Raw genomic sequence first — 18,511 nt, 5'->3', positions numbered from 1 at the left:
GCACCCTCTATTGTACCCTCTATTGCACCCTCTATTGCACCCTCTATTTTACCCTCTATTGTACCCTCTATTGCACCCTCTATTGCACCCTCTATTGCACCCTCTATTGCAGGTGGCAGACTCTAATTACTCTTCTGGCTCCAACATTTGTCACTATTATGGGAAATAAGTCAATTGTAAGAAAGCAGGATAATTATCTCTCAAGGGGAGAGCGACCAAAGAAATCCTCCTTAGATGTGAAAGCCATCAATAAAATGTAAAGAATTTTAAACATTTCCTTTCTCTTTCTCTTGCGTACATGAAGGACGTATTGGAATCTGCGTTATATAACGCACCACAATATCTGAGCACCCCCCTACTTCCCCCCGATAGGTACCCCCACCTTGGTGAAGCCGCAGCAGGTCCACCCGCACATAAAAAGAAATGGAGTTTAGCGAAGGAGCTCAGATCTGAATTATATATCTTTTTAAATATCAGTTACTAAAGACAGATGTGTCTTCAAAGGGTTCACCTAACGCCGCTCTGGCATCGGTACAACCCCGGGGTCAGGGGCCTCTGTGGGTGTGTCTAGATGCATGCAGTGGGTGATAATGTGTTATTGGCTCAGATGAAAGGAGATATTAATGTAACAGAACACACTCCTTTGGTGCCTGTGACTTTAAGGGCTTGGAGATTTGTCTATGGAACTTTACTCTGCTGAGCCCTCCTAGAATATCAACTCACATCTAACACAACTGTAATGTTATCTAAAATATATATATATATATATATATATATATATATATATATATATATATATATATATATATGTAAGTGTAGTGCTACAGCACAGGTGTCAAACACAAGGCCCACGGGCCGAATCCGGCTCTCTAGGCCATTTCATGTGGCCCTAGAACCTCCAGCCCTCCTCTGGTCCTCCTCCAGACCTTTACTTTCTGCTTTCAAGCAATGCATCCAACTTCTTCCCAGCAGCAGCATAAGGAAAGGGGGTGTGCACTGTGATGTAAGGGAGAGTGAGGGACACAACTTCTGATGGTGGGGTGGCTCTTAACTACTGTACTTGCCGACCTGCCGCCGCCGTTTTACGGCGGCAGGTTGGCTCCCCTGCGCGAAAGCCTGTAATATAACGTCGGCTCTCGCGCTGGCCACTAGGGGCGCGTGCGCTCGCCCCCGACTCCCGTGCGTGTGCCCAGCGGGCACGGTCGCCGCCGGGCACACGCGATCGCTCGTTACAGAGCGGGTACCGGGAGCTGTGTGTGTAAACACACAGCTCCCGGTCCTGTCAGGGAGGGAAATGCTGATTTTCTGTTCATACAATGTATGAACAGCGATCGGTCATTTCCCCTAGTGAGGCCACCCCCCCCTACAGTTAGAACACACCCAGGGAACATACTTAGCCCCTTCTCCGCCCCCTAGTGTTTACCCCTTCCCTGCCAGTGGTATTTTTATAGTAATCCAATGCATTTTTATAGCACTGATCGCTATAAAAATGCCAATGGTCCCAAAAATGTGTCAAAAGTGTCCGAAGTGTCCGCCATAATGTCGCAGTACCGAAAAAAAAACCGCTGATCACCGCCATTACTAGTAAAAAAAAAATATTAATAAAAATGCCATAAAACTATCCCCTATTTTGTAAACGCTATAACTTTTGTGCAAACCAATCAATAAACGCTTATTGCGATTTTTTTAATGAAAAATATGTAGAAGAATACGTATCGGCCTAAACTGAGGAAAGAAAATGTTTTTTTATATATTTTTGGGGGATATTTATTATAGAAAAAAGTAAAAAATATTGATTTTTTTTCAAAATTGTCGCTCTATTTTTGTTTATAGCGCAAAAACTCAAAACCGCAGAGGTGATCAAATACCACCAAAAGAAAGCTCTATTTGTGGGAAAAAAAGGACGTCAATTTTGTTTGGGCGCCACGTCACACGACCGCGCAATTGTCAGTTAAAGCGACCCAGTGCCGAATCGCAAAAAGTGCTCTGGTCTTTGACCAGCAACATGGTCCGGGGGTTAAGTGGTTAACATCCAATATATGGGGAGGGAATGCGCTGGACATCTAATCTTACAGATACAATCGGCCCTTTTGAGGTCAATCATAATGCTGATGCGGCCCTCGATGAAATTGAGTTTGACACCCCTGTGCTACAATTATTGCACCTTCCTCCTTCCTCATTCATTACTATATGTGCAAATTATTTAAAACCATGTGGGTAAATCAATCCATAAAACCGAATAATATTTTACCCAATATCTTAACCACTTGGCTGGTTAAAGACCAGACCTGCTTTTTGCGATTTGGCACTGCGTCGCTTTAAACCACTTAAGCCCCGGACCATATTGCTAGTTAAAGACCAGAGCACTTTTTGTGATTCGGCACTGTGTCGCTTTAACTGACAATTGCGCGGTCGTGCGACGTGGCTCCCAAACAAAATTGGTGTCCTTTTTTTCCCACAAATAGAGCTTTATTTTGATGGTATTTGATCACCTCGGTGATTTTTATTTTTTGCGCTATAACCAAAAATAGAGCGACAATTTTGAAATAAATGCAATATTTTTTACTTTTTGCTATAATAAATATCCCCAAAAAATATATATAAAAAAAAATTCCCTCAGTTTAGGCCGATACGTATTCTTCTACTTATTTTTAGTAAAAAGCGTTTATTGATTGGTTTGCGCAAAAGTTATAGCGTCTACAAAATAGGGCATAGTTTTATGGAATTTTTATTAATATTTTTTTTTTTGGGTGGCGATCAGCGATTTTTATTATGACTAACTCTGTCAGAGACTCTTTATCTAGATCGGTGTTGCGGGGTGTCAGACTGACACCCTGCAACAACGATCAGCGCGATGCGCGCCCCCGGGGGCGCGCAGCGGCTCAATATCCTGAAGACCGTCATATGACGTCCAGTCAGGATATTGAAACCACTTTGCCGCTGTCCTTTTGTAATAGGGCGGGCGGCAAGTGGTTGAACAGTATAAACATGATATGTAAACACTGACAATAACCATAACAAATAATTTGCCTGATTTATGCCGCGTACACACGATCGGAATTTTCGACAAGATAGGCCCCTATCTGACTTTTTTTGTCGGAATTTCCGACAGCAAAAATTTGAGATCTGGTTCTCCATTTTTCAGATGGGAAAAGTTCTTGTCGGAAATTCCGATCGTCTGTATGCAATTCCGACGTGCAAAAAAAACACACACATGCTCGGAATCAATTAGACGCATGCTCGGAATCATTGAACTTCATTTTTCTCTGCTCGTTGTGTTGTACATCACCGCGTTCTTGGCGGTCTGAATTTTGGGTGACCGGCCGCGTGTATGCAACACAAGTTTGAGCCAACATTCCGTCGGAAAAAAAAAACACGGTTTTCTTGTCGGAATTTCCGATCGTGTGTGTGCAGCATCTTAAAAAGTCAACACAGCATGACAAATTATCAGCCCCTGATATTTACTGACGGTCGTTTTCTGCGATGTAAAAAAAACACGTTTTCTGTGAAGTAAAAAACGACGTTTTTGAAACTTCAATTTTCAAAGACGAAGTTGCCTACACACCATCGTTTTCTCACAATGTTCTAGCAAAGTGAGGTTACGTTCTCACCACTTTTTCCATTGAAGCTCGCTTCATAACTAGCTTCTGGGCATGCGCGGGTGTAAAAACATCGTTTGAAACGACGTTTTTGCTACACACGGTCAATTTCTGTGAAGTAAAAAACGACGTTTTGAAAAACAACACATAAAATTGAAGCATGCTTCAATTTTTTTTGGTCGTTTTTCAGAAGACATAAAACGTCGTTTTCTCCCACACACGGTCAATTAAAGTGACGTTTTTAAAAACGTTGTTTTTTTACATCGCAGAAAACGACCGTCTGTAAAAAAACAGTTGTAAAAAAAAAAAAACATATTTTCTTTTACAAACTGTCAGTAAATTTACTGACGGTTGGCAATCCTGCACAGAAAAATCGCCAGTGTTAAAATCCTGGTGTTAAGTTGTTAATATTATGGTGTTAAATTACAAGGAATTAACACTATAGTGTAAACAATCCTCTTCTATTCGGTGAAAATACAGTTCAGCAATTTTTACGAGTGTTAATTTTAGTGCCGGTTCACACTGGGGCAACGCGACTTCCAGCGCGACTTGTACGTCCTCTTTCAGTGCCCAGCCGTGGGTCGTGCGCCCGCGACCCGGTCCGAAGATCCGTGAACGCGGCCGCGGCCCCGATCGCCGCCGGAGTCCCGCGATCGGTCACAGGAGCTGAAGAACGGGGAGAGCTGTGTGTAAACACACCTTCCCCGTTCTTCACAGTGGCGCTGTCATTGATCGGCTGTTCCCTGATATAGGGAAAGACGATCACTGACGTCACACGTCCAGCCCCGCCCCCTACAGTAAGAACCACATATGAGGTCACACTTAACCCCTACAGCGCCCCTAGTGATTAACTCCCAAACTGCAATTGTCATTTTCACAGTAAACAATGCATTTTTATAGCAGTTTTTGCTGTGAAAATGACAATGGTCCCAAAAATGTGTCAAAATTGTCCGATGTGTTCGCCATAATGTCGCAGTCACGAAAAAAATCGCTGATCGCCGCCATTAGTAGTAAAAAATTTATTTTTTTATAAAAATGCAATAAAACTATCCCCTATTTTGTAAACGCTATAAATTTTGCGCAAACCAACCGATAAACGCTTATTGCGATTTTTTTTAACAAAAATAGGTAGAAGAATACGTATCGGCCTAAACTGAGGAAAAATATTTTTTTTTATATATTTTTGGGGTATATTTATTATAGCAAAAAGTAAAAAATATTGCATTTTTTTCAAAACTGTCGCTCTATTTTTGTTTATAGCGCAAAAAATAAAAACGACAGAGGTGATCAAATACCACCAAACAAAAAGGACGCCAATTTTGTTTGGGAGCCACGTCGCACGACCACGCAATTGTCTGTTAAAGCGACGCAGTGCCGAATCGCAAAACCTGACTGGGTCCTTTAGCTGCATTTTGGTCCGGGTCTTAAAGGGTCACTAAAGGAATTTTTTTTTTTAGCTAAATAGCTTCCTTTACCTTACTGCAGTCCTGGTTTCATGTGCTCATTGTTCGTTTTTGCTTTCATGTTGCTGTAAATCCTCTCTGTTCTGGACACTTCCTGGTTGCCTGTTTCCTGATAACCACAGTACTGGGAGATTTCTCACGGTGGTCACTAATCAAGGAGGTGTGATTACTGTGTGTAAAACGAAACTGGATTGGTGCTGAGGAGTTTTAGACAAAGTATCACTGCTCTCTATTGGCTGACTGCCCTCTAGTGGCTCTCTGTACATCAGAGAACCAGCAAACAACAGCAAAAACGAAACTACACTGCAGGCACATTATATGATTGTTTTTTTATCTATTTTTAATTATTTTTAAAAGGAATCAGTTAACTATTATGTCTCTATGCCCTGTAAACAGTCATTTCAGCTAAAAAAAATTTTTCCTTTAGTGACCCTTTAAGTGGTTAAGTTGCTTTAGTTGAACTGTACATTATGATTCCATTGTTGGCATTAGTCTGCCATCTGGTGGCCATTTCCAGCAATCACAGGTGTAATTTCCGCATCTGCTCCGCACTGACAGTAATCCTTCTATGGAGAGCTGAGCGTTTCCAGACACACGTTGTAAACATTAGATGTATTAGGAAATATATTAAAGGGTTGTTTGTTGGGTGGGGGTGGGGGGGCTGGTCCTGATCGATGGACAGCAGGTCGCTCTGATTGCAAACATGGCCGGAAAGCCAATGAAAGGCTTTTCTGCTATTTTATCCATTGACCTGCCATGGGTTAGACACGCGTTTCACATTCCTGGTGAAGATTACAGACATCATTCTCTCTGCAGATGCTGCAAAGTGTAGGGGGGTGCAGCTGGGAGCATGCTGCAAGTGTTTATACAACCTTCCCCATATGGTGCCGTCATATGTACAGAGTTCACAGGACACACAGCATACGTCTTCTACACCGAATTATCCCAACACACATTTACTCAACCTGTTACTCGGCGTAACATTATCTTTGACACAATAAAAAAAAATTGGGCTAACTTTACTGTTGTCTTATTTTTTAATGAAAAAAAGGGGCGCTTGTAAGACCGCTGTGCAAATACGGTGTGACAAAAAGTATTGCAATGACCGCCATTTTTTTATTCTCTCAGGTGTAAGAAAAAAAAAACATATATAATGTTTGGGGGTTCTAAGTCATTTTCTAGCAAAAAAACTTGTTTTTAACGTGGTTAAACAGATGTTTAGAAAACTGCAGATAAACAGGTACAACTTATGGAGGAGGAGTTGTGTATCACCTGAGGATGAGTATATTTAAAGTGTTACTAAACCCAGGACCCTGCATTCACTATATTTGGTCTCTCACAGTACACAGAACATGGAAATACAATTATTTTAGTAAATATAAACTGCTAAATACCTTTTCTGATCAGCAGTATATAGCAGTCCTGTGACTTCTATCAGTGTCTGGTTAAAGCTTGTAGAAGACATTTTTATTCACCTCTGACTATCCTATGAGACTGCATGACCCCTGACCCCAGTGGTGGCCCGTCCATTAGGGGGTGTGCGGGTGCCCCCCCCCCCCCCATCCACACCATTCCCTATATATATATTAGATTCAATAGATTTCAGAATGCCGGGAACCTGAATTACAGAGGCGGGGGTGTTACCACCGGCCGCCAATGCTTGACTCTCTGGCTCTGTGCTGATCATCACTTGCACTCTCTAGCAATACACACCAAGCTGAGCATGTGCAGAGTGCCTCCTATGGCTCTGTACTATCAGGAGAGGGATTGGGGAGAGTGGAAGAAGGGGAGGATCAGATAATACAGGATCAAACAGCCGTTTTACACAATGCAGAGGATTAACCCCTTGGGTTCCACAGTGAGTATAACAAGCATGCTTCACTGCATCTACAGACTGATTTTACTGTTGTGGGTTTACAACCACGTTAAATTAGTCCCCAGCATATATTGTATATAATAACAGGTACTACTCACCTTAAAGCTGACCTCCGGCCTTCCCTTCAGTCTTGCACAGTTGTACCGGCTCCTTCTTGGACTGAAATGGCTTACTCTGATTTTACTGCACACTGTGAGCTTCTCACCATGTGCATTAGAAGATGCAGCAAGTCACTTAGAGCCCGCCTTATTTACTGGCTGGAGGATGTCCAGCATCGTCGGCCTGACTGCCCTTGGCCCGCCCCCTTTCAGTTCTGCCCGCCCCCTTTCAGTTCTGCCCGCCCCCTTTCAGTTCTTTCAATCATGAAGGCTCAGCATCACATGTGGGTGTTACCTATTTAAATTTGGCCTGCCAAAAACCTCCCCCTCCCCCCTCTTCTCCAGGACAATTCTAGCTCCTCCCAAGAGACAGCCCACTGCTTACATTAGGGTGAAGGGCTCCTGACATAGACATCAGTGCTGTCTATCCATGTCATCTATCAGTGCCCATAAATACTGCCTATTAGTGTCCATCAGTGCTGCATATTAGTGTCTCCTCATCAGTGCCGCCTCATCAATACCCATCAGTGCAGTCTATCAGTGCCCATCAGTGCCACCTCATCAGTGCCCATCAGTGCCACCTCATCAGTGCCCATCAGTGCCGCCTCATCAGTACCCATGAGTGCAGTCTATCCGTGCCCATAAGTGCAATCTCATCAGTACCCGTCAGTGCCACCTCATTAGTACTCATCAGTGGCGCCTCATCAGTACCGCCTCATCAGTACCCATCAGTGCAGCCTATCAGTGCCCAATGAGTGCCACCTCATCAGTACCCATCAATGCCGCCTCATCAGTACCCCTCAGTGCCACCTTATCAGTACCCATCAGTGCTGTCTCATCAGGGCGGAGGTTCACCATCCAGCAGGACAACAACCCTAAACATACAGCCAGAGCTACAATGGAATGGTTTAGATCAAAGCATATTCATGCGTTGGAATGGCCCAGTCACAGTCCAGACCTAAATCCCATTGAGAATCTGTGGCAAGACTTGAAAATTGAAAAGTGAAAAAGTGAAAAATGAGCGCAACCCACAACAGTATATGTAAATATATGAGAAAGAAAAAGCTTTTTGTTTCTACAAAAAATTCTAAGTGAAACAATCCATAAAAAATAGTCTCTTGTGATAAGTGCCTACAATAAAATAAAAGTCCACAGAGCAAGATCACATTCCCTGATTTTGACAGCAGCGATGTTTCCTTATCCTCAATGTGGAAATAAATGGACATCCATAAATAGAGGCAATAAATAAAATCTGGCAGATTAGCCCCTTACCAGAAAAGATGGATCTCAAAAGAGATCATACAGGCATGAAACAAGGGATCAGATGGCTGCGATTCCTGTGGGTAGATAGGATCTGGCGTTGTTGTTTTTTATTTTATCACTTTATTTTTATTGTTATATATAAAAATATTTAGAGGGGGAAGTGCAAATTTACCTTGCTTTATACATTAAGGCCTAGTACACACGAGAGGATCGATCCGCGGAAACGGTCCGGGGGACCGTTTCCGCGGATAAATCCTCTGGCGGATTTTGATCTCATGGTTGTACTAACCATGAGATCAAAATCCCTGCGGAATTCCCTCCGCGGTGACGTGTCGCGCCGTCGCCGCGATGATGACACGGCGACGTGCGCGACGCTGTAATATAAGGACTTCCACGCATGCGTCGAATCATTACGACGCATGCGAGGGATGGATTCGGACGGATTGATCCGGTGAGTCTGTACAGACCATCGGATCAATCCGCTGGACTGGATTCCAGCGGATCGATTTCTTAGCATGTCAAGAAATTTTGATCTGCTGGAAATCCATCGGCCCGAAAAATATCCGCTGGATCGTACACACCAGGGGATCTATCCGCTGAAACCGGTCCGCTGAAAAATTTCAGCGGATCGATCCTCTCGTGTGTACGGGGCCTAAGACTAGAGTTGAGCGAACCCGAACTGTAAAGTTCGGGTTCGGTACGGACTTTGGGTTTTTCCCGAACCCGAATAATTGGACAAGGTTTGGGTCCAGGTTCGGAGTTCGGGAAAAAAAAATGCGCGGAGGTCCCCGCAAATTCAATAACCAGACCCGTTATCCGAGCACGTTGACCTGGCCGGCCGCAGAAAAGAGGAGGGGACAGAGTGCGCCCCCCCCTTTCCTGAACCGCACCAGGCCACATGCCCTCAACATTGGAAGGGTGCTTTGGGGTGCCCCCCAAAGCACCTTGTCCCCATGTTGATGGGGACAAGGGTCTCATCCCCACAACCCTTGCCCGGTGGTTGTGGGGGTCTGCGGGCGGGAGGTATATCAGAATCTGGAAGACCCCTTTAACAAAGGGGACCCCCAGATCCTGACCCCCCCCCTTGTGTGAAATGGTAATGGGGTACACTGTACCCCTACCATTTCACAAAGGAAGTGTAAATTCTTATAAAAAAAAACCACACACCGTAGAATAAAGTCCTTTATTAATAAAAAATAAATAAAAAAACTCCAGCAGTGATAATCCACTCGTTCCCGGCTTCCTGCACCAACGTTGTCCTGATCCAGCGACGGGTGATCTCCAGCGATGAGAAGATCCATCCATCCAGAGCGCAGCATCGCCAACCTCCACTCACCGCTGGACGCAGCCCAGCGAATGACGCGCTGAAGCTGTGATATTACTTATATAGGGGAGGAAGGGCCACCTGTCACGTGACCCCGCACCCTCTGACGTACCCTCTTCTACGTCACTGGGTAAGCCCTGTCTTCCCTCTTCCTGGGCTTACCCAGTGACGTAGCAGAATGTGCGTCAGAGGGTGCGGGGTCACGTGACGGGTGGCCCTGCCTCCCCTATATAAGTAATGTCACAGCTTCAGCGCGTCATTCGCTGGGCTGTCCAGCGGTGAGAGGAGGTCGGCGATGCTGCGCTCTGGATCTTCTCATCGCTGAAGATCACCCGCACCCGTCGCTGGATCTTCTCATCGCTGGAGATCACCCGCACCGGGCGCACCCGTCGCTGGATCAGGACAACGTTGGTGCAGGAAGCCGGGAACGAGTGGATTATCACCGCTGGAGTTTTTTCTTTTTCTTTTTATTAATAAAGGACTTTATTCTACGGTGTGTGTGTTTTTTTTTTTTTACAAGAATTTACACTTCCTTCGTGAAATGGTAGGGGTACAGTGTACCCCATTACCATTTCACACAGGGGGGGGTCAGGATCTGGGGGTCCCCTTTGTTAAAGCGGTCTTCCAGATTCTGATAAGCCTCCCGCCCGCATACCCCCACAACCACCGGGCAAGGGTTGTGGGGATGAGACCCTCGTCCCCATCAACATGGGGACAAGGTGCTTTGGGGGGCACCCCAAAGCACCCTTCCAATGTTGAGGACATGTGGCCTGGTGCGGTTCAGGAGAGGGGGGGGGCCGCACTCTGTCCCCCCCTCTTTTCTGCGGCCGGCCAGGTCAACGTGCTCGGATAACGGGTCTGGTTATGGATATTTAGGGGGAACCGCACGTCATTTTTTTTTTTTTAATTGACGGCGGGGTTCCCCTTAATATGCATACCAGACCTAAAGGGTCTGGTTATTGAATTTGCGGGGACCTCTGTGCATTTTTTTTTTCTAAAAGTCTGTGTCCCATTGACTACAATGGGGTTCAGAGTTCGGTTTTTTTTTTAAAGTTCGAGTTCGTACCCGAACCCGAACATCCAGGTGTCCGCTCAACTCCAATTAAGACTTGAAAATTGCTGTTCACAGACATTTTCCATCCAATCTGACAGAACTTGAGATATTTTACAAAGAAGAATGGGCAGAAATGTCCCTCTCTAGATGTGCAAAGCTGGTAGAGACATCCCCAAAAAGACTGGCAGCTGTAATTGCAGAGAAAGGAGGTTCTACAAAGTATTGACTCCGGGGGGCGCCATACAAATGTACCCCACACACTTTTCACATATTTATTTGTAATAAAAATTTAAAACCATTTATCATTTTCCTTCCACTTCACAATTATGTGCCACTTTGTGTTGGTCTCTCACATAAAATCCCAATAAAATACATTTACGTTTTTTAGTTGTAACATGACAAAATGTGGAAAATTTCAAGGGGTATGAATACTTTTTCAAGGCGCTGTATATTTTTACATCTGATCCCAACAGAGCCCAACTTCCAGCCTGCAGCTATTTCCCGGGAGCTCTTCCTTCTGTACATAGAGGTGGCCTTTGATTATATAGAAGGTTCCTCCGGTCCTGTCCGGACTCGCAGATCCTGATCCGGCACTTCACATTCTCTCTAGAGAACAATAGTAGCTACAGAGTTGCTAAGTGGCGGCCAATGCTCTTTTCACAAGCAGCCCAGCCATGGCTCCTGCAGGTTTTGTCAATGAAGGAAGAGAGAAGTTCTTATTATTCCGTCTCCTGGTAACTCAGTTTGGTGCGGAGCTCCGGCGGTGTCTCCGGGGCGGCTGACAGCAGATCACAATTTTTTTTTTTCCTGACCGCAGTGCTCCGGAGCCTAAATGAAGCCCCGATACCGATAAATAATTCATTTCCCGGGAGGTAAGAGATTTCTCCACTTATTTCATGTTTGAATTCAATATATTTCACCCTAATGGCGTGTACACGCGACCGTTTTTCATGTCATGGAAAAAAACTTTGGCCCGGATTCACAGACACTGGCGCATATTTATGCCGCTGTAGCGTATCTTCTTTACGCTACGCTGACGCAGCGCAGAGAGGCAAGCACTGAATTCACAAAGCACTTCCTCCCAAATCTGCGCTGGGTTTCTCAGGCGTAAGTCGGCGTAGGTGAAAGTGGGCGTGAGCCATGCTAATGAGGCATGACCCCATACAAATGATGGGCCGAGCGCCAGACAGATCCGTATCGCCAACTGCGCATGCGCCGATCCCGTGGGCGCATCTCAGTGCGCATGCTCACAATCACGTCGGAAAAACTGCCTAAGATACGTCGGATCACTGCCTACGGCGTGAACATAACCTACGCCTAATCATATTCACGTCCTACGTAAAATACGTCGGCTTGCGTTCCCTGGTGCAGCCCTTTGCATGAATGCTGCTGAGTTACACCTCCTTTATGGGGCATAACTTTACGCCGGACGTATGACTTTACGCGCACTGCGTCGGACGGACGTACGTTCCTGAATAGGCGTATCTCCCTCATTTGCATATGTGAATAGAAAATCAATGGGAGCGCCAAATACGTCCAGCGTAAATATGCGCCCACTCAACGCCGGCGTAGGCAAGTTACGTCGGTCAGATGAACCCTATTTTTAGGCGTATCTTAGTTTCTGAGTCCGGCACATAGATACGACGGCGCATATGTGCACTTACGTGGCGTATCTAAAGATACGTCGGCGCAAGTGCTTTGTGAATCCGGGCCCTAGTTTTTCTCAACGCGATTCCTCTCAAGCCTGCCTTGCCTACACACGATCGTGAAAAAAAAATGCTGGAGCAAAACGCGGTGACGTACAACATGTACGACGGCACTATAAAGAGGAAGTTCCATTCGATTGGCGCCACCCTTTGGGCCGATTATGCAATTTTCCCTTCTCATAACTTTCTTCTGAGCATGCGCGTTTTTTTCCCTGTCGTTCAAGCCTACACACGTCCGTTTTTCACGACGTGAAAAACAACGACGTGAAAAACGAAAAAATAGAGCAGGTTCTAAATTTTTAATGGCCATTTTTCACGTTGAGAAAAATGCTCTGGAGCCTACGCACGATCATTTTTAATCAGTTAAGCCCCGGACCAATATGCAGCCTAAAGACCAAAGGTGTTTTTACAGTTCGGGACTGCGTCGCTTTAACAGACAATTGCGCGGTCGTGCGACGTGGCTCCCAAACAAAATTGGCGTCCTTTTTTCCCCACAAATAGAGCTTTCTTTTGGTGGTATTTGATCACATCTGCGGTTTTTAGTTTTTGCGCTATAAACAAAAATAGAGCGACAATTTTGAAAAAAATGCAATATTTTTTACTTTTTGCTGTAATAAATATCCCCCAAAAACATATATAAAAACATTTTTTTTCCTCAGTTAAGGCCGATACGTATTCTTCTACATATTTTTAGTAAAAAAAATCGCAATAAGCGTTTATCGATTGGTTTGCGCAAAATTTATAGCGTTTACAAAATAGGGGATAGTTTTATTGCATTTTTATTAATTTTTTTTTTTTTACTACTAATGGCGGCGATCAGCAATTTTTTTCGTGACTGCGACATTATGGCGGACACTTCGGACAATTTTGACACATTTTTGGGACCATTGTCATTTTCACAGCAAAAAATGCATTTAAATTGCATTGTTTATTGTGAAAATGACAGTTGCAGTTTGGGAGTTAACCACAAGGGGCGCTGTAGGAGTTAGGGTTCACCTAGTGTGTGTTTACAACTGTAGGGGGGTGTGGCTGTAGGAATGACGTCATCGATCGTGTCTTCCCTATAAAGGGAATGACGCGATCGATGCGCCGACACAATGAAGCACGGGGAAGCCGTGTTTACACACGGCTCTCCCCGTTCTTCAGCTCCGGGGAGCGATCGCGACGGAGCGGCTATAAACAAATAGCCGCGCCGTGGTCCAGGATCGCTCCCCGAGCGGACCCGACCTCCGCATGTAGCGGGGGGGGTCCCGATCGGACCCCCCACCCGCTAATAGGCGAGGACGTACATGTACGCCCATGTGCCTGTACGTGCCATATTGTGGACGTATATGTACATGCGGGGGTCGGGAACTGGTTAATGACCAATTAAAAAAATTGCATTTTTCTCGTCGTGAAAAACGGTCGTGTGTACGCGGCATCAGACCCCATACACACTAGACTTATGTCGCGTACACACGATCATTTTTCAGCATGAAAAAAAATGTTGTTTTTCAGCATGTCGAAAAAAACGACGTTTTCCCCAACTTCATCATTAAAACGACGTTGTCCACACACCATCGTTTTTAAAAATTGCTCTAGCAAAGCGCGGTGACGTACAACACGTACGACGGCACTATAAAGGGGAAGTTCTATTCGGATGACGCCAACCTTGGGGCTGCTTTTGCTGATTCCGTGTTAGTAAAAGACGATTCACGCTTTTCAGTCTGTTACAGCGTGATGAATGTGCTTACTCCATTATGAACGGTAGTTTTACCAGAACGAGCGCTCCCGTCTCATAACTTGCTTCTGAGCATGCGTGGGTATTTTACGTCGTTTTAGCCCACACACGATCATTTTTTACAACCCGAAAAACGACAACGTTAAAAACGACGTTTAAAAAATGCAGCATGTTCGAATTTTTTTTTTGTCGTTTTTCAGAACCTGGAAAACGATGTGTAGCCCACACACCATCATTTTAAATGACGTTTTTGAAAAACAACATTTTCTTCATGCCGAAAAATAATCGTGTGTACGCGGCATTAGATTTTCTGCAGATTCTTGTCTTCAGATTTACCAAAACCATATAATATGAGGTCAAACCTTTATGCCGTGTACACACAACCCTTTTTTCTGAAAAATGCAATTTTTTTAAATGATCATTAAAAACGATCGTGTGTGGGCTCCAGAGCATTTTTCTTGACGAGAAAAATGGCCATTAAAAATTTAGAACCTGCTCTATTTTTTTCTCTACGCTTTTCACGTGGTGAAAAGCGGTTGTGTGTGTACGCTTTAACGAGGGGGACAAAAACGCGCATGCTCAGAAGCAAGTTATGAGACGGGGATATTGGCAAAAGCAGCCCAAAGGGTGGCGCCATCCGAATGGAACTTCCCCTTTATAGTGCCGCCGTACATGTTGTATGTCACCGCGTTTTGCTCGAGCATTTTTTATCACGATTGTGTGTAGGCAAGGCAGGCTTGAGAGGAATCACGTCAAGAAAAACGTTTTTTTTTACATGACGTGAATAACGGTTGTACGCGGCATGAGAGTTTAAATTTGTATGCAATCAGGCAGGCTCTTGCACTACATGGTTTTGGTAAATCTGAAGATAAAAATCTGCAGAAAATCTAATAGTGTGTATGTAATGAAATAAACAATCCTAAAATATAATACATTTACTTTTCATGAGATAAAATGATCTGATCAGACATTGGAAGGATTATTTAAGTGATATTTAACCCAAAAGTGAACATGTATAATATTGCAGCTCACCCATTCTTAGATGTGATGTCTGCTTTAGTTTTCACTTCAGTACCGGGCACTTTCCCCCCTTCCTGCCCAGGCCAATTTTCAGCTTTCAGCACTGTCGCTATTTAAATGACAATTGCGCGGTCATGCTACGCTGTACCCAAACAGAATTTTTATGATTTTGTTCCCACAAATAGAGCTTTCTTTTGGTGGTATTTGATCACCTCTGCGGTTTTTATTTTTTTGCTAAACAAATAAAAAAAGACAGAAAAAAAAAAAAAAGTTTTTCCTTTGAAGGTGGGTAGTGGATGGGTTTTGAAAATCACCAAAAAGCAAAACAATCACCAAAAACATGCCGCCAAGGAAACAAAGGAGTGGCTCAAGAAGAGGCACATTAACTGGTTGCCGGCCAGCCGCCGCAGTTCTACGGCAGGAGGTCGGCTCTCCTGCGCGAGAGCCCGTAGCTCTACGTTCGGCAGGAGAAGCTCCTGACTCCCGCGCGCTTGCCCGGCGGTCGCGACCACACGATCGCTCGTTACAGAGCGAGGACCGGGAGCTGTGTGTGTAAACACACAGCTCCCGGTCCTGTCAGGGGGAGAAATTCCTGACCGTCTGTTCATACAATGTATAAACAGCGATCAGTCATTTCCCCTAGTGAGGCCACCCCCCCTACAGTTAGAACACACCCAGGGAACATACTTAACCCCTTCCCCGCCCCCTAGTGTTAACCCCTTCCCTGCCAGTGGCATTTTTATAGTAATCAATGCATTTTTATAGCACTGATCGCTATAAAAATGCTAATGGTCCCAAAAATGTGTCAAAAGTGTCCGAAGTGTCCGCCGTATTGTCGCAGTATTGAAAAAAATCGCTGATCGCCGCCATTATTAGTAAAAAAAAAAAAATATTAATAAAAATGCCATAAAACTACCCCCTATTTTGTAAACGCTATAACCTTTGCGCAAACCTATCAATAAACACTTATTGCGATTTTTTTAAGGGAAAATATGTAGAAGAATACGTATCGTCCTAAACTGAGGGGAAAAAAATGTTTTTTTATATATTTTTGGGGGATATTTATTATGGTAAAAAATAAAAAATATTCATTTTTTTCAAAATTGTCGCTCTATTTTTGTTTATAGCGCAAAAACTAAAAACCGCAGAGGTGATGAAATACCACCAAAAGAAAGCTCTATTTGTGGGGAAAAAAAGGACGGCAATTTTGTTTGGGAGCCACGTCGCACGACCGCGCAATTGTCAGTTAAAGCGACGCAGTGCAGAATCGCAAAAAGTGCTCTGGTCTTTGACCAGCAATATGGTCCGGGGGTTAAGTGGTTAAGATCATGGAGTGGCCTAACCAGTCTCCAGACCTTAATCCTATTAAAAATGTATGGAGGGAGCTGAAACTTCGAGTTGCCAAGTAACCTTTAAGATTTAGAGAAGATCTGTAAAGAAGAGAGATTATGTGCAAACCTGATCACCAACTACAAGAAATGACTTACCTCTGTGCTTCCCAACAAGGGTTTCTCCACCAAGTACTAATAGCTAGATTCAGGTAGGGGCGCGCATCTTTAAGGCGGCGTAGCGTATCATATTTACGCTACGCCGCCTTAAGTCAGAGAGGCAAGTACTGTATTCACAAAGCACTTGCCTCCTAACTTACGGCGGCGTAGCGTAAATGGAGCCGGCGTAAGCGCGCTTAATTCAAATGAGGATGAGGGGGCATGTTTTATGGAAATGATTGGTGACCCGACGTGATTGACGTTTTTTACGAACGGCGCATGCACCGTCCGTGTACATATCCCAGTGTGCATTGCTCCAAAATACGCCGCAAGGACATATTGGTTTCGACGTAAACGTAAATTACGTCCAGCCCCATTCACGGACGACTTACGCAAACGACTCAAATTTTTCAAATTTCGACGCGGGAACGACGGCCATACTTAACATTGACTAGGCCAGCTATTTGTTCGACTAACTTTACGCCGGGAATCGCCTTAATCGCGCACGTACGTTCGTGAATCGGCGTATCTAGGCATTTACATATTCTACACCAAACTCAACGGAAGCGCCACCTAGCGGCCAGCTGAAAAATTGCACCCTAAGATACGACGGCGCAGGCTGTCGTATCTTAGCTAGGTTTAAGTGTATCTCAGTTTGAGAATACACATAAACTTACGACGGCGCAGATTCCGAGTTACGTCGGCGTATCTACTGATACGCCGGCGTAACTCTCTCTCTGAATCTGGCTATAAGTCATGTTTTGCTTGGGGATCAAATACTTATTTTACTGAACTGCAACTCAATTTATAACATTTGTATCATGTGTGTTTTTTTCTGATTTTTTGGTTGATATTCTGTCTCTATCATTTAAAATCATATGATAAAAATTATAGACCCTTCATTTCTTTGTAAGTGGGCAAATTTACAAATTCTGCAGGGGATCAAATAATTATTTCCCCCACTGTATGTGTTGGGTAGTGTTGCTCACGAATATTCGTATTGCGAATATTCGGCTCGAATATGGCATATTCGAGTATTCGCGATATATTTCGAATTTCGCAATTAATATTCGCAATTCCGAATATTCGTATTTTTTCAATTTTATTTTTAAAACAGATCACATCCTATCGACGTCTAAAAGCATTGCTGGTATGATTAGAGACCCTGGGCCGAGTAGCTAAGCTGAGGCGATCCTTTTATGTTGCCGAATATAAAAAAAAAAAATTGCGAATTTTCGCTAATGCGAATGCGAAAATGATTGCGAATTTTCGATAACTGTGGTAGGAGAACTCTGATTGTCTCTGATGCAAAAGGGGGGGGCTTTGTGTATGTTTCTGTTATGAATATTTTTATGTTTGATATTATTTTTTTTTGTAAGAAGGAAAAAATTGCACATACCTTAAAAAAAGGGGAGAATACAGCAGCAACTCAAAAATGTTATACAACATAAATTAATACAAGACAGAAAATGGAGTCGCTCTACAAGAATAAAAAATATGTCTAGTGACAAGACATGTGGGCAAATTATAAAATAAGCAAGCGCAAATAACTTGTGAAATACACAGTGAAACAAATATATAAAGAAATATAGTCCCAATAATAGAAAAATAATCTTTCATAAAAATGTCTTTGATATGTGAAGTGAAAAAAAGTCCAAAGCATGCAGCATGAACGTGTTCAATCTTCAAGGTGTTTGATTGACAAACGGCTGTGACAGATGGATAGAGTAAAGAATCACCACCAATGCAAAACACTTTTTATTTTCTATTGTAAAATATCAAGAATATTCTGAGCCAATCAGAGTGCTCCTTCCGCATTTGCCGAATATTCGCAATTATTTTGTATTGTAAAATATCAAGAATATTCTGAGCCAATCAGAGTGCTCCTTCCGCATTTGCCG

At 43.8% G+C, this 18,511-nt stretch overlaps 1 protein-coding gene across 1 annotated transcript in view; it reads left to right on the top strand.

Annotated features, from left to right (window-relative positions):
- The first annotated feature begins 11,323 nt into the window (after positions 1–11,323).
- LOC120939570 (uncharacterized LOC102725191 homolog) overlaps positions 11,324–18,511 on the top strand; it is a 33,834-nt gene continuing 26,646 nt past the window's right edge. Inside the window, exon 1 of the mRNA XM_040351976.1 lies at positions 11,324–11,549. The gene's annotated coding sequence lies outside the window, so the exon portion shown is untranslated. The remainder of the gene's footprint in view (positions 11,550–18,511) is intronic.

This window comes from Rana temporaria, chromosome 5 (assembly GCF_905171775.1).
Source record: "Rana temporaria chromosome 5, aRanTem1.1, whole genome shotgun sequence".
NCBI classification, from domain to species: Eukaryota; Metazoa; Chordata; class Amphibia; order Anura; family Ranidae; genus Rana; species Rana temporaria.
Note: the sequence above shows the minus strand (reverse complement) of the source record. Positions and strands in the feature narration are given on the sequence as shown.